Here is a 15,818-nt window from a genome sequence, read left to right on the forward strand (position 1 = left end):
TCTAGTCTGTTAATGCTGATCTGTAATGAGGTTTACATATTTCATCTTCGCAAATGTCCTTTTACACAGGTGGCGCCTGCCACACTCCGATACTAGTCCACAGGTACATAGCGTCCTCACTCGTCCTCACTCGGAGAGCAGCTGCAGAATTCTGTTAGATTCTGTTGCATCGTAGATTAAGCGCTTCCAGTTCACAGTTAGGAAAAACTTCCTCAAGTGTATAGCTGTGTGGATTTTGCAATAGGAAAGCTTCCTTCACGTTTGCGTTAAGGTCTGAAAAATGCTGTTTAACTGTAGTTTGAGCGCAGAAAATGTACCCGCCGTAAACTTGTGTGAGGACAGGGATCTCCCTTCTTTTCACTCCTGAAAGCTAGTGCTAAAATGACCTTTTTTTAACCACAGTGGAGACTTTGCAGATCCGTGTTGGTTAGCCTTATCGTTTTAGGTTGAATTGATTAAGAAACATGAAGATTGCAGCCAGAGGCCGGTTTCCGGAGCCATTCGGTGTTCATTAGTAGTGGTTGAGAGTTGTTCTTCTCATTCAGGGAAATTTCAGTCTTGGCCCTGAGCTCAAGAAGTTGCAAAAAAAAAAAAAAAAAAAAAAAAAACCCCATTAACCCGTGATGAGCTGCTTGCCGTGTGACGGGACAGGTCAGGGTCTAATGGCGGTTAAGTCTCCACAAGTACATGAGGTTCCTGTTGACATTACTGGCTCAGTCACACACGAGGCATTTTAAAAACCTCTCGAAGTACCTGCTGATGAAAGTAGAAAGAAATAACCGTAAGCTTTAAACATTACATTTTCCCAGGCGTGTAAATTTGCCCCACGAAGCTGTTTTTTGCTCCACACCTAATTTTACTGCCATCAGCCGGGACACGGATCCGCTGTGTTGTAGGGACTTCATCTTCACTCACCTTCTCCGAAAACACTCTCCTGTGGTGGTTCCACGCGGGCCGTTCCGAGAGGCTTCTCGTCACCGTCTCAGACTCCTCCAGTAAACACCAGCTGAGCTGTATCGGTGGTGCCCGTGACCTCTGCCAGAATCCAAGGAAAGCCGTCGCTGGCCTCCTCGCGCTTGGCTGACAGGCCACTTGGAGACCAGCTTCGCTTGGAGTTTCCTTCTCCGTTTTTATTTTTCTGAAGGAATTCTGTTACGAGATTTTCCATTTCAAAGGTTGAAGTTCTGGGGCGGCTGGGTGGCTCAGTCGGTTAAGCGGCCGACTTTGGCTCAGGTCAAGATCTCGTGGTCCGTGAGCTTGAGCCCTGTGTCGGGCTCTGTGCTGACAGCTCGGAGCCCGGAGCCTACTTCAGATTCTGTTTCTCCCTCTCTCTCTGCCCCTTCCCCGCTTGTGCTCTCTCTCTCTCTGTCTCTCAAAAATAAGTTAAAAAAAAATTTTTTTTTAATGTTTAAGTTTTGGAGCACCTGGGTGGCTTAGTCGGCTAAGCGGCTGACTTTGGCTTATGTCATGATCTCACAGTTTGAGTTCGAGCCCCATGTTGGGCTCTGTGCTGACAGCTCAGAGCCTGGAACCTGCTTTGGATTCTGTGTCTCCCTCTCTCTTTGCTCCTCCCCCACTCACATCTCTCCTCTCTCTCTCTCTCTCTCTCTCTCTCTCTCTCTCTCTCTCTCTCAAGAATAAACATTAAAAAAAATTTTTTTAAATGTTTAAAATGTTTACATTTTTATGGGCCACTTGAGTGACTCAGTTAAGTGTCTGACTTTGGTTCAGGTCATGATCTACTGGCTTGTGAGTTCGAGCCCTGCGTCGGGCTCTCTGCTGTTAGCACAAAGCTCTTTTCGGATCCTCTGTCCCCCTGTCTTCCCCTACCCCGCTCATCTTCCCTCCCTCCCTACCTCCCTCGCTCTCTTTCTCTCTCTGTCTCTCAAAATTAAGTAAGCAAATAATAATAATAATAATAATAATAATAATAAAAGCTATCCATCCAAAATGGTTAGCATTTAAAAATTTTAAGTTTTTCTGATGCTGCCTTCCTGTGCATGAGCGATACTGTGGTGACCGCCTCTTCTGGAAACGTGGACGTCGATTGTGTTCTCCTAGCACAGGGGTGGCGCGGTGGCACAACGAACGCAGGGCTTTGCCAGCAGGTCTCGTGACGAGAGGTCCTCGTCCTGCTGTGCCTGAGGAGCTCGGCAGGCGAAGTCCACTTCCTCTTCTCTTGTTTGGACGTTGTGGGGACGCACGGGTGATAAGAAAATACGGTGTCACAATTCCACACGTGGCACTCAAAGCACCGTTGAGTTGTGACTGTCATTGTGATCTGGAAAGCAGAGGAGCAGCGCAGAGATCTGTCCCACTCAGCACTGCCTTCACAGCGTGACAGCAGCCAGAGACCACATGTAAATGAGCGGCGTGGCTGCATTTCAGGAAAACTTACATGAATTGCAAAGAATTTTCACAAGTCCTAGAATGTCATGCTTCTGGTTCCCCCTCCCCCAGTAAAAAACAGGAAAATCGTTCTTTGCTCAGAGGCTGTGTAAAAATAGGTGGCAGGCCAGATGTGGCAGCCTGGGTGTCCCAGGGCCCTGGCGTGGGTTCACACGCTGATGGCAGAAAGGATGGGGTGGAAGCGAGACCTGACGGGGCACCTGTGAGAAGGCGCCGCTGTGGTTCTTGCCGTGGGCTGGTTTGGTCGGTCGGCTGGTCCTGTTTCTTCGTTTGCTCGGGTTTCGTATACAGACTCGTGAGTGTGTGCGGCCGCCGCCTGCTTGCCCCCCCCCCCCCCCCCCCCCCCCCCCCCCCCCCCCCCCCCCCCCCCCCCCCCCCCCCCCCCCCCCCCCCCCCCCCCCGGCAGGCGAGCTCCTCTTCCACAGCGTCCGATCTCAGACTGAGGTGACGTTACGGAGCTCTCGCTGAGTGCCAGGCGTGGTACCAGTGCCGTCAGTCTGCCTTCCTCTCGTCGTGTTCCATCCTGTATGCGTACGTGGTTCACGTAGGTGCATGGTTCACAACGAGAAGTGACAGTCGTCTCCTCCGTCTCTCCTGGCTTCTCCCTTCCTCGTCCCTCAGTTACTTAACCAGGGGCTGTAGCTTGTACCTTCGTCACTTAGCTGTTCTCGCACAGTTACCTCCTTCCAGGTTTCTAAGTTGTGTGCCTGTAGGGAGCTGTTTCTCTCATCTGGCTGACTTTTGTGTTTTTTTTGGCATTTACTCATTTTTTTTAATGTTTATTTTCTGAGAGAGACAGAGAACGAGCAGAGGAGGGGCAGAGAGAGCGAGACACAGAATCCGAAGTGGGCACCAAGCTCCGAGCTGGCAGCACAGAGCCCGACGCGGGGCTCAAACTCGTGAACCGAGAGATCATGACCCGAGCCGAATTCAGATGCTCAACCGACTGAGCCACCCAGGCACCTTGTCGTTTATTCATTTTTTGAGAGACGCAAGACACAGCATGAGTGGGGAGGGGGCGGAGAGAGAGAGGGGAGACACAGAATGGGAAGCAGGCTCCAGGCTCCGAGCTGTCAGCACAGAAGCCCAATGTGGGACTCGAACCCATGAACAGTGAGATCACGACCTGAGCCGAAGTCAGAGACTTAACCGACTGAGCCACCCAGGCGCCCCAAAACTGGCTGACTTCTAACAGTGAGGGTGAAGATTCACCTTGCACGTGCATAGCTTCTTCCCCTCCCTTGTCTTCCAGCATAGTTACAGCACAACTTTGCTTAAAATCGGTACAAAGATATGTGTATTGAGTCCATTATTCCCTGGGGCTCTGACTTCATTAGTACAGTTCGTCTCTGCATGGTCACATAGATCCTGCACACACATCTCCTGTTTGGACGCATCCTTTTCAGAGCCCTCTGCCTCGTGCCTCACTCCGGGCTGGCTCCTCCGGGCGGGTGTCCCCGTTGCTTTTCTTCTGGGGATCGTCTTTGTTTCTGGGTGTGTGGGATCCGTAGTTCCGTGTGTTCCCTGTCTTCCTCTCATGGCTTATTGCCATGCTTTTTGAAAATATTTTATTTTTATTTTTATTTATTTTTATTTTTTAGAGAGAGCATGAGCAGTGGAGAGGGGCAGAGGGAGGGAGAGAGAGTGAGAGAGAGAGAGAGAGAGAGAGAGCGCGAGAGAATGAATCCCAAGCAGGCTCCATGCTCAGCGCAGAGCCCGACCTGTACTTCAGTCCCATGACCCTAGGATCATGACCGGAGTCGAAGTCAAGGATCGTCAGGTGCTCAGCTGACTGAGCCACCCAAGCATCTCAATGCTTCTTTTTACTGTTTTAACTTTAAAAATAATTTTTTTAATGTTTATTTATTTTTGAGAGAGAGAGAGCGCGCGCGCACTTGCGTGCAAGTGGTGGGAGCAGAGAGAGAGGGAGACGCAGAATCCGAAGCAGGCTCCGGGCTCGGAGCCGTCAGCACAGAGCCCGACGTGGGGGTCGAACTTACTGACTGCGAGATCATGATGTAAGCCAAACTCGGACACTTAACTGACTGAGACACCCAGGTGCCCCTTAAAGATTTTATTTTTGGGGTGCCTGGGTGGCTCAGTCAGTTGGGTGTCCAACTTCGGCTCAGGTCATGATCTCACAGCTTGTGAGTTCGAGCCCCGCGTCGGGCTCTGTGCTGACGGCTCGGAGCCCGGAGCCTGCTTCAGATTCTGCATCTCCCTCTGTCTCCCTGCCCCTCCCCTGCTCACACTCTGTCTTTCTCTCCTTCAAAAATAAATAAACATTTTTTAAAAAGTGTTTAGTGCTTGGCACAGAAAGCATAAAAAAATTTTTTTTTTTTTTAAGTAATTTGTATATCCCACACGGGGCTCAGTCCCACAACCCCAAGATCGAGAGTCGCACACTCCACCTACCGAGCCAGCCGGGCACCCCTCCTGGCGCATTGCCACGCATTGGTGGAGCCCGTTTTCCAGTAGCTTTTTGAGAAAGCATGAATAAGTCTTTCCGACCTTCCGTGTCTTAAAATGCTCTTTTCTGCAATTGCTGTTGAGGAAGCTGATGTCATTCTGATTTCCAGTCCTTTTTTTGATTGTTCTGTCCTCACGAGAAAAGTTGCAATACTGTCTTTATCTCTGATGCTCTGGAATTTCACACTGTGCTGTAGAAGTCTGTTTCAGCACCCGGGGTGACAGGACGTGCACGGCCTGGCGGGGGGACTCCTGCGCTTTACACTCTGAGAAAAGGTTTTTTTGGTTGAGGCAGGTGGTTGTGGATTATAATATGTTCCTCTAAAACTTATGTCACTTGGATGTTGGACTTTCTGAATTATTTCTCCAGTTTCTGTCGTTTCCTAAATGTGCCGGCATTGTTTCTTTTTCCTTGTCCTTTGTTGCTATCTTGCTAGACTTGCCAGAGGAGTGGAGAATTGGGTGAGGTTCAACCCAGTAAACATCTGGAAGGTTGCGTAATCCTTTCTGTCTTCCTGTCGAGGCTCCATTTCAGCCCAGATAAAGCCGTGCCTTTTATATCAATCGGGCTTGAGAAGAGGTTCATCAAACAACACGACGATCCGTTCGTGTAGCCTTCTTCTCCTCACGCTCTCCTAGAGGATCATCCAGGCTTTGGCCACACTTCCTCCAGCCTTGGGGCATTGCTTGTGTTAGTGAACCTAACCTTTAGCCTGATCTTGAATAAGTTCCTGCTTCAACTGCTTGCCCGTGGTCTGTAGTTTTCACTCACTGGCTCTCATTTTATGTTGGGGAACTATAAATGATAGCATAAAAGAGCTTGAAGATATGCAAAGCTGGTTATTTTTTTAAATTGTTTTTTAATGTTTATTTTTGAGAGAGAGAGAGAGAGAGAGAGCGCGCGCGCATGTGCATGCGAGCAAAGGAGGGGCAGAGAGAGAGAGAGACACAGAATCCGAAGCGGGCTCTAGACGCTGAGCTGTCAGCACAGATCCCGACGTGGGGCTCAAACTCACGGATGGCGAGATGGTGACCTGAGCCAAAGTCGGACGCCCCCCGGGTGCCCCAGAGCCAGTTATTTCATCCCCCAAGTGGCGAGTCCTTCTGACTGGTCATCTCTTTGGGGGCCATGTGGGTTAGCAGTTTCTTTCCTCCCCCGAACAAGGTATGGTATTGCCTGGCAAGGAGGTGAGCGGCCCGGGGCAGGCCGCAGGAGGATTCGTGTCTTCCACGGTCCTAGACGAGATTCATGTATGACTTTGTTCTCAGGTTGGTTTGCTTATTAGTCGCGTCAGAATTCGACTTCATGTTGAGCTTATAATTAACTACAGTCTTTGGACCTGTTTCCCTCGCTACTTTTCCTGTTTTCTTATGCCTGGTGTTTCCCCGCCCCAATCATGTTTTTCAGTTTTTATCTAAAGTGTACCTCATGTTGATTAAATTTCTCTTCGTCTCATCATGTTTAGAAATATTCTGCATACTGATTCTCGTGTTTCTGTGCATTTTGATGAGCCTGTGGCATCTTGGGGAACTGACTGAGAACAGTCACTGGCCACAAGAGCTGGGCTCCCGGTGTCCCCAGCCGTGCTGTTCTGACTGAGCTGTCCAACCAGCTTTCTTGACCTCACACGCACAGGTAGGCTGTTGCCATTGACTGGCGAGTCCTAAGAGCCGAGAGCTCACGGGTCGGCTCGCTGCACTGCCGTCTGCAGGCGTGAGCGCACACGGGCTGGCCTGGGGCCGGCTCGTGCCGGGAGACCGACCTGCTGCTGGGCCTGGCCACGCAGCTGCTGTTCCCACGCTGGTGCTGTAATGGGAGGAGCACAGACAGAGCTCGACAGACGCGGGTGTGGATCCCAGTTCTGGCCAGCGCATTTACCTGCTCTGGTCTTTGGTAGGTCCTCTGACCTCTCGATCTTGGTTTCTCCGTATGCAGAACAAGAACAAAACCATGAAAGGTTGTTCCGAGGTTTCGAGGGAGGGTGTGTCTAAAAGCATCAGACCCGAGTCTGGCCTGTGGTAGGCACTCAATGGGTAGCCATTAGTAATCGTGTTTCCACCTCTGATAGAAGGTTGCACCGTCAGGACGGTTAATGTTATCGTGGAATAGCTGGAAGAGGTTCAAGATTGTTTTTCCGAAGGAGCTGTAACAATCCTAAGAACCGTTCAGTTCTCTGAATGACTCTGAACTTTCGTTCCTGAGCAGACGCGCAGCAGCCCCCGAGCTCGCTGTTCTTTCCTCGCCCTTTAGCTTGCTGGCCGCGAGACCACATGGAGGCCGGGCCCTCTGGAGCATGGCGGCCTGGTGCCGGGGACTGTGGAGCCTGACCTGGACGCTTCAGGAGGGAACGTGGCCTGCTGAAAGTTTGCGGGGCAAGGACGATGGAAGCTTAATAGCCAGAGCTGAAAAACGGAACTTCACCTTCTTCCGTGACCAATTTGCCAGTTCTGGTTTCTGCCACAGAATTGGTCATAACTACAGATTAACTAGGGTAGTTAGCTTGTTCTTGATCTGCAGTCTATTTCTTTTTGGCCTTTTTTTCTTTCCTTTTAAAAATTGTTTTAAATTTGTGTTTATTTTGAAAGAGAGCAGGGGAGGGGTAAAGAGAGAGGGAGACAGAGAATCCCAAGCAGGCTCTGCACTGTCAGCACAGAGCCCGACGCGGGGCTTGAACTCACAGACTATAAGATCCTGACCTGAGCCGAAATCAGGAGTTGGACGCTCAACCCCCTGAGCCACCCAGGTGCCCCATCTTTACTTGTTTTAAAATGTTTCTGTATTTATTTAGAGCAGGGGAGGGGCAGAGAGAGGGAGAGAGAGAGAATCTCAAGCAGGCTCTGCACTATCAGCACAGAGCCCAACTTGGGGGCTCGATCTCAGGAACCGTGAGCTCATGACCTGAGCCGAAATCAGGAGTTGGACGCTCCACCCACTGAGCCGCCAGGCGCCCCTCTGTCCTTTTTTCAAAAGCATCTTAATAGCATTCTCGGTTTGCTCTAGAATTTGTAGCTAATTTGGAGAGGCTGTTCTCTTTGGGTATCTTGTGTCTAACAGATATGTGAATAATACAGCGGCCACTGTCACTTGCTTCGAGTTAGAGGACTCAAAACTTACCTGTCCCTTGGCTTCACTTACTTAGTAAAACTTGGGCACATTAGGTATTCTGTACCCCGGCTGCTCATGTGGGAGCTCTTTCTGGCTGTGCAGTTCTCAGACCACTGCTCTCTTGCTGGGCTGCTCCCTGTAGCCACAGACTCAGAAACTATTCTGTGCTGTGCCAGGTAAAAGCGCGCGCGCTCTCTCTCTCTCTCTCTCTCTCTCGCTCTCTCCGTAGTTTTATGGTTTTACTAATAAAATATGACATGCACATGGGCTGTCTATTCATTTCCTTGGCTGTGTGGCCTAGCTTGGGGATTGGGGACTGATGGCCAGCCGGGCTGCTCTTTCTGCAGTGGCGTGGTGCTTCTTGGAGGAGACATTTGAGCAGTCTGTGCACGGTGGGATTTGTTGTAAATCGGCAGCGCTTCAGGCTCTTTGCCTCTGGGGACTAGGAGCTTCCGGAAGCCACCGGGCAGCACGTGCTTGTTCTCGTGTCCTTGCGTAATCAGCATCGAGCACGAGGAGCCGGCCCCGAGTCTCCCGTGCACCCTGGTGTCAGCGTCTCCGAGTTTCCCCCAGTTGTGCTTCATTTTGACATATTCGTTCTCTTTTTAACGGTGCTGGGCTTCACCAGAGGTCTGAGGGTGGCCGTCGTGCCGAATAGAAGGCGGCTCCCGCGTCCGCACACGGCGCCGGGGAGACGGCAGCGCCCCGCGTGCTCTCCGGTTACACGTTGCTTCTGTCTCACGTTCGGCTCAGGTCGCTGATGCTCCTGTGTGGTTTCGGAGATTCAGAGAATCCTGGGGCTTGAGATTGAAAATCAACCTCTGGAGCCCATAAGAATTTTCTTTTTTCTTTCTTTTTGTAAAATTAAAAACAAATTTTTTTTAATGTTTTTTTTGAAAGCGACAGAGCCAGAGCGCAAGCTGGGGGTGGGGGAGGGGCAGAGAGCGAGGGAGACACAGAATCCGAAGCAGGCTCCGGGCTGCGAGCTGTCAGCACAGAGCCTGACGTGGGGCTTGAACCCACAAACCGTGAGATCATGACCTGAGCCCAAGTCGGAGGCTTAACCGACTGAACCCCCCGGGCACCTCACCCATGAGAATTTTCGGATGTGACTTTGAGTTATATCACCCCTCTTACCTTTGCTTGTTTGCACACACACTCTCTCCCCTCACCCCTTCTTGTTCTCTTGTTCTCTTGTTCTCTTGTTCTCTCTCTCTCTCTCTCTCTCTCTCTCTCTCTCACACACACACACACACACACACACACACACACACCCCACCGAGATGCAGCCGGGTCTTTCTTGCCAGGGCCTTCTGGCAGAAACTTGATTACCATTGTGTCACCCTCATTATTTGCCTTCTTTCTTCCTAACTCTTCAGTCGCAATTTTAAAAAAAACACAAAACTTGTTCTCAGTAGAATTTTTGCATATACGTGGATTGAAGTGTTTGCGATTGTGGAAATTGCGCATAAAGATTCACGTACATTTGAGTTTTCATATGTTTGTGCAGGAACACGTTACCTGCTTTAATGTGGATCAGGTGACAAGAGTTAGACTGGATCTTCCTTGGTTGGCACTTGGCTTTTTTAATATAAAAGCGAACCGGGTGACAAGATTGTACCTCTCGCCCTGCCCTTCGCTTCCGAGTGCTGGGTTTGGAGTTGGCTTCAGTGTGGCGGTCGCGTTTGCTTTCTGAGGGTCGTGCGTTTCCCAGGCAGCTCAGAATTAGGACGCAAGCCATCAGTTTGTGTCGCCTGATACCACGCGGTGTGGCCAGGATCAGAGGAAACCTGCAGACCGGGCTTTGAAGAGGCAGATGTTGGAGGTTGATGTCGGAGGCAGAACGATCATCCGGTGGGAAACCTCATCGGGGATACCGTGGTTTGCGGAGGAGGGGCTGTCGCAGGGCTCCCCACCTTCCGGGGTGCTGACACAGGCTCGTGCACGGGTCGCTCACTCTTCAGGCTCCTGTCTGTCAGCGCCTCCGTGGCTTTGTGGGCCGTTCGGTACGTAAAGCACAGCTGTCCCCGTGCTGCTCACTGGCCGTGTCTCACCTGCCTCCCCCGCTTCTGTGTCGGCGTCGTGTGCAGTTCCTGCCGTGTCCACCTTCGTGGCCTTGTCTTTAGCACTCCCTTCCCCGTCCTGTGTTTCAGTTCCACTCAGACACTTGGCCGCACCCAGGACAGGCTGGACGTCTCCCTCTCTTGGCCTCTGGGAGTGCGCCCTCTGTTGAGTGCACCCGCCAGAGCTCCAGTCATCTCCTGTGTTACTTGCCTCTGCTTCCGCTCAGAATTGGTTCTTTCTAGATGTTATTAAGATACATTATTTACTCTCTACTGTGGGTGTCTCTACTGTGTGTTTATCTCAGTTAAAACTCACTGGTTCCCGGGACGCCTGGGTGGCTCATTCGGTTGGGCGTCCAACTTCAGCTCAGGTCATAATTCCATGGTTTGTGAGTTCGAGCCCCGCGTCGGGCTCTGTGCTGACAGCTCAGAGCCTGGAGCCTGCTTCGGATTCTGCGTCTCCCCCCTCTCTGCCCCTCCCCTGCTCATGCTCTGTCTCTATCTCTCAATAATGAATAAACGTTAAAAAAAAAAGTAAAAAACACCTCACTGGTTCTCTCTGCTCCCGCAGCAAGCCCATGCAGCTGTGCGGGCAGTCCTGCAGGGGCCCTTTGAGACCCGGTCTCGTGTTGCCTAAGCTTGTCCTCACGCCTTCTGAAAGTCTTTTCTGGTTGTCAGGGCCTTCTCCCTGCTATGAATTTCCCGAAGCTCCTGGAAACCTCTGTCCTGTTCTCTGTGCTTGCAGACTTAACTTCTACTGGCCTGGAATGCTTTTCGCTGCATCCTCACCTACTGAACCTTGCAGGTCTTTTGAGGCCCAGCTTAGGCCTCACGTATTAAGGGAGTCTTTTCTGGTCAAGCTCCCCTCTGTTGAGCTCCCATTCTACAGAACAAGTTTGGCATTGATGCCTTTTATTCTCTGTGTTTTCTCTTTCCTCAGTTTTCTTGTATTTTTCAAGGGGTTGGGACCATCTGACATGTTACTCCTGTAGTCAAAGTACTTGTTAATTAATATAAAACACACTAAATGGAATTGATTCCTTTATTTATCGCTCTCAAAGACAAGCTGAGATATCAAAGAAATTACGAAGTAAAAATGAAAACGATTCTGGAGTATCTGGGTGCTAAAAACGTGATCGCTTTTGGCATGTTCTTTGGAAGAAGCAGTTGCGAAACCAAATATAATGAAGCTTCCCTCTAAAGAAATACCTCTCTCTGATAGGCAGTGTGACCTTCGATTGAGTTAGCCCGGCCTTTGAGTGGGGGCAGGGGAGGGCAGCTGTCGGCAGGGGACGCCTTTGCTGAGAACGGAGAAGCAGGTCCTGGGTGGACCTTCCAGGCCTTCGTGACCTTCCCCCTTGCTACCGAGGGAGAGCTGCCTTCAGAGGCCCGCTGGTGCTCTTTCTTTGGGTGCCGTGTTTCTGCTTCCCCGTGGGAAGTTAGAACGTTTGCCTCGGCGTCCGGCTTTGCTCTGAGGAGGGAGAGTTTCTCCTTACCTTACGGCACAGAGGCGTCCCCCCTTCAGAGTGACACCGCGTGCTCCTATCTGTGGGCTCTTGGCTCCCTGTCCCTCCTTGCGGCGCAGCTTCCAGTGCACCACGTGAGCAGCTTCCCACCTTACTGAGCCCGGCGCTTCCCCGTTTGGGTCTTGGCGGACGCTGCCCCCCTGAGTTCCCCGAATACCTGAATCCAGGCCCCGGGGGAGCCCTGATACTCCAGGTGTCTGGATGCTGGCGGGAGCAGGTGAGCCAGCACCGGCAGCCGTGCAGCAGCTCGATCGTCCAGCACGTCCCGTTCCCAGGCTGCTTGGAAACTTGGCCAGGGGCGTGGGGTAACCGGGTCTGTTGCTCACGGAATAAGCAAGTTGTGTTTTTGGTTTTGTTTTTTTTAATTTTTATTTATTTCCTTTTTTTTTAATTTACATCCTAGTTAGTTAGCATATAGTGCAACAGTGATTTCGGGAGTAGATTCCTTAGTGCCCCTGACCCATTTAGCCCCCCCCCCCCCACCTCCTCTAGTAACCCTCTGTTTGTTGTCCATATTTATGAGTCTCTTATGCTTTGTCCCCCTGCCTGTTTTTATATGACTTTTGTTTCCCTTCCCTTATGTTCACCTGTTTTGTATCTTAAAGTCCTCGTATGAGTGAAGTCACGATGCTTGTCTTTCTCTGACTAATTTCACTTAGCATAATACCCCCCAGTTTCATCCACGTAGTTGTGAATGGCAAGATTTCATTCTTTTTTTTTTTTTTAATTTTTTTTTTTCAACGTTTATTTATTTTTGGGACAGAGAGAGAGACAGAGCATGAATGGGGGAGGGGCAGAGAGAGAGGGAGACACAGAATCAGAAACAGGCTCCAGGCTCTGAGCCATCAGCCCAGAGCCTGACGCGGGGCTCGAACTCACGGACCGCGAGATCGTGACCTGGCTGAAGCCGGACGCTTAACCGACTGCGCCACCCAGGCGCCCCAAGATTTCATTCTTTTTGATTGCTGGGCAATATTCCAGTTTGTGTGTGTGTGTGTGTGTGTGTGTGTGTGTGTACGTACACACATCTTCCTTATCCATTCATCCACCAGTTGACATTGGGGCTCTTTCCATACATTGACTGTTGTCGATAGTGTTGCTATAAACATTGGGGTGCGTGTGTCCCTTCCAAACAGCACACCTGTATCCCTTGTAGTGCAATTGCTGGGTCGTAGGGTAGTTGTATTTTTAATTTTTTTTTTTTTTAATTTTTTTTTCAACGTTTATTTATTTTTGGGACAGAGAGAGACAGAGCATGAATGGGGGAGGGGCAGGGAGAGGGAGACACAGAATCGGAAACAGGCTCCAGGCTCTGAGCCATCAGCCCAGAGCCCGACGCGGGGCTCGAACTCCCAGACCGCGAGATCGTGACCTGGCTGAAGTCGGACGCTTAACCGACTGCGCCACCCAGGCGCCCCTGTATTTTTAATTTTTGAGGAACCTCCATACCGTTGTCCAGAATAGCTGCACCAATTTGCATTCCCACCAGTAGTGCAAAAGAGATCCTCTCTCTCCACATCCTCACCAACATCTGTTGTTGCTTGAGTTGTTCATGTTAGCCATTCTGACAGGTGTGAGGTGGTATTTCATTGTGGTTTTGATTTGTATTTCCCTGATGATGAGTGATGTTGAACAGCACGTTGTTATTAATTTAATTGGGGGCCATGAAGGCTCAGTTTACTCCCAAGATGAAGGGGAGTCTAGTGGGTTTTTTGGTACTTTGATCAAACATCATCGTTCCCCAAAATATTTGAGTGATCGGGGTATTTTCTTTTCTTCTTTATGATATTTTTGAGTCAGCTTAGAAATGAAATTTCCAGAGACATGTGCCTCTTTTACAGTTTGGCGAGGCATGTCTAAACCAGTAGTGAGCCACTCTGGCCCTCTCGACTCAAGATCTAACCTTTCATTATTTCAGGGTGAGGAATGAAAACTTTTCCTATTAGTGCTACAAATACCTCTAGATATTAGAGGCTAAATAACAGTTCTGATTTTCTTGTGACGAACTTTTTTTGTGTTGAAGGATGTCCAAGTTGCTTTATATGTACAAGAATAAACATGATTTCTCGTGTATGTGTATGTCTCAGAAGGGGAAAACCTGGCCCGTATAAACCTCTCCTCACCAATCCCACATTGGCCCTGTGTGGAAAAGGTGGTCAACTGTTGACGTTGGCTGTAGGAGGATATTGGGCGGTTGGGGGGGGGGGGGGGGACAAGAGTAGGGTGGTTATTTTAGTACCAAGAGAGGAACTTCGAACCATAACTGTAGTAATGTATAATTAGAACTGTCCTGGCCCAATACAGCAACCACTGGCCACATCGGGCTCTTGAGCATAAAATGTGGCCGGTTCAAATTGAGATGTGCCGTAAGTGTAAGACACACTCAGATTTTGAAGGCTTCGTCACAGTAGAATTATATGTTGAAATAATACTGTTTGGATGTATGAGGTTAAATAAAATGTATTTTTAAAGTTAACGTAGCCAGTTTGCTTTACTGTTTTGGTGTGGCTGCTAGAAAATGTAAACGTACACGTGTCTCACATCGTGGCGCGCGTGCTCTGTGTGCTCCTTCCGTCCGCCGGGGCCCCGCGGGCACTGGCCCCGCAGCCCCGGGCCGAGGGCCTCCCGGGAGGAGTGCGGAGGGAGGCCTGAGGTGCCCCGGAGTTTGAACTCCCGACAGCATGTGCCTGTATGCCTTAGTTTGAGACTCTGAAAATAAATCTGTAGTACAGACATGCCCTTCGTAGCACATAGAAAGAAAAAGAAAAATATTAAACATAACACATTTTGTTTATAGATTGTTTCCTGGGTGTTGTCTTGGAGGTAAGCGGCTGCTGCTTCTCCCTTTGGTTTCTACTCCGTGAATTTAGGTGACTGCAGTTACTTGAACTGCAAGGATCTGGTGCATGTCTGTTGCAGGCCTGGAGGATGTTAGCAAATACTTCAGAGCATGGAATCTTGGCGATTCCAGTGGGGCCAGTGATGAAACGGTGTAGGCAGCCTTCATGCCTGTGCAGCCCATGTGGTCTCGGGTCCCCCCCGTGCAGAAGTGTTTGCTGTGATGCTCAGCTGCTCTTCGTAAGCTCAGCAGTTCTTAGTAATAATCTTGGAATCCTTTTTTGAGTCTCTGGACGTTTTGCCCTGGGCCCAGCCAGCCCCGGGTGCAGGTACTCCACGGGTGTGGCGGTAGGGTTCGTGGAGGAGAGCCTGTCCCGCTTGGCTAGATCCTTGCTAAACTTAAGTACAGTTCATAGAAATAGGAGCTTTCTGAATTTTAGACTCATCAGAGCTCTTTGTCGTTCCCTCGGCTTACTGCTGCCATCGGGAGGCAGGATGATTAGTAGTTTCTCCCTTCTGGGTACCACTGGTTTATCTTTCACCACATTCATCGTGTCATTCTTTCTGGGCTCCTGTTGGAAAGTGATATAATATGTTACACTCTGCATCTGTCATGTCCAGAGAAAACCCACTAGTATCAGCTTGTCCACAGGGAGTTTCTGAAATAACACAGCCGCGTGTTTGCAAAGTCGGCCTTTTTCCTGTTTCTCTTACTTATGTAATTATTTTGAATACGCTTATTACAATGTGTTGCAAATGATCAGCCATAGTTTAAACCCAGGGCGGCGGTAGCAGCAGCATCTGCAGCATCTGGGGACTTGTTGAGATGCAGAATCTCTGGCCTGACCCCAGATTTCCTGAGTCCAAATCTGAGACTGCCCTTTAACAGGACCCCCAGGTGTCTCCGGTGCCCGTGGGAATCAGGGAAGCGCTGGCTTAAACCTCGCAGATGTCAGAGGCCGACACCTTTGTCGACAGCAGCTTCTGCTTGCCGAGGTGCCCGTGCGGTCCAGCTCCGGAAGCAGGCCTTTGTCATTGACTCCTCACAGCCAGCTTGCTCGGTGAGGACACGGAGGTTTGGAGAGGGGGGTCTGCTTTCCCAAGGCTTCGGGGCCAGCCCGTAGCCGAGCGGGCCTTGGAATCCAGGTCCGTTTGGGTGCCTAAGAGTCCGAACAAGGCTTGGGAGGAAAAGCTGTTTATTTGATGAAAGCAAGTGGTTGTAGGCGGTTCACACCGAACCACAGTTGAGCCCCTGTTGAATATATTCTGCCAGCAGCGCCCTAGAAAATTCTGCAGAAGGTCTGATGTGTTTGTCATACCTCTTAAAAATGATTTGACCACATCACCGTATGGTTCCTATGTCACAGACAGGGTGACACCTTTTCTCCCAGAAACAGCGTCACTGCT

The 15,818-nt window shown here is 50.2% G+C and overlaps 1 protein-coding gene across 30 annotated transcripts in view; it reads left to right on the plus strand.

Moving 5' to 3' along the window:
• The window catches only part of PPP6R3 (protein phosphatase 6 regulatory subunit 3), a 136,520-nt gene that overhangs the window by 46,881 nt on the left and 73,821 nt on the right, over positions 1 to 15,818 (plus strand). The gene's annotated exons all lie outside the window — the stretch shown is intronic.

Source organism: Prionailurus bengalensis, chromosome D1, assembly GCF_016509475.1.
Source record: "Prionailurus bengalensis isolate Pbe53 chromosome D1, Fcat_Pben_1.1_paternal_pri, whole genome shotgun sequence".
Taxonomy (NCBI): Eukaryota; Metazoa; Chordata; class Mammalia; order Carnivora; family Felidae; genus Prionailurus; species Prionailurus bengalensis.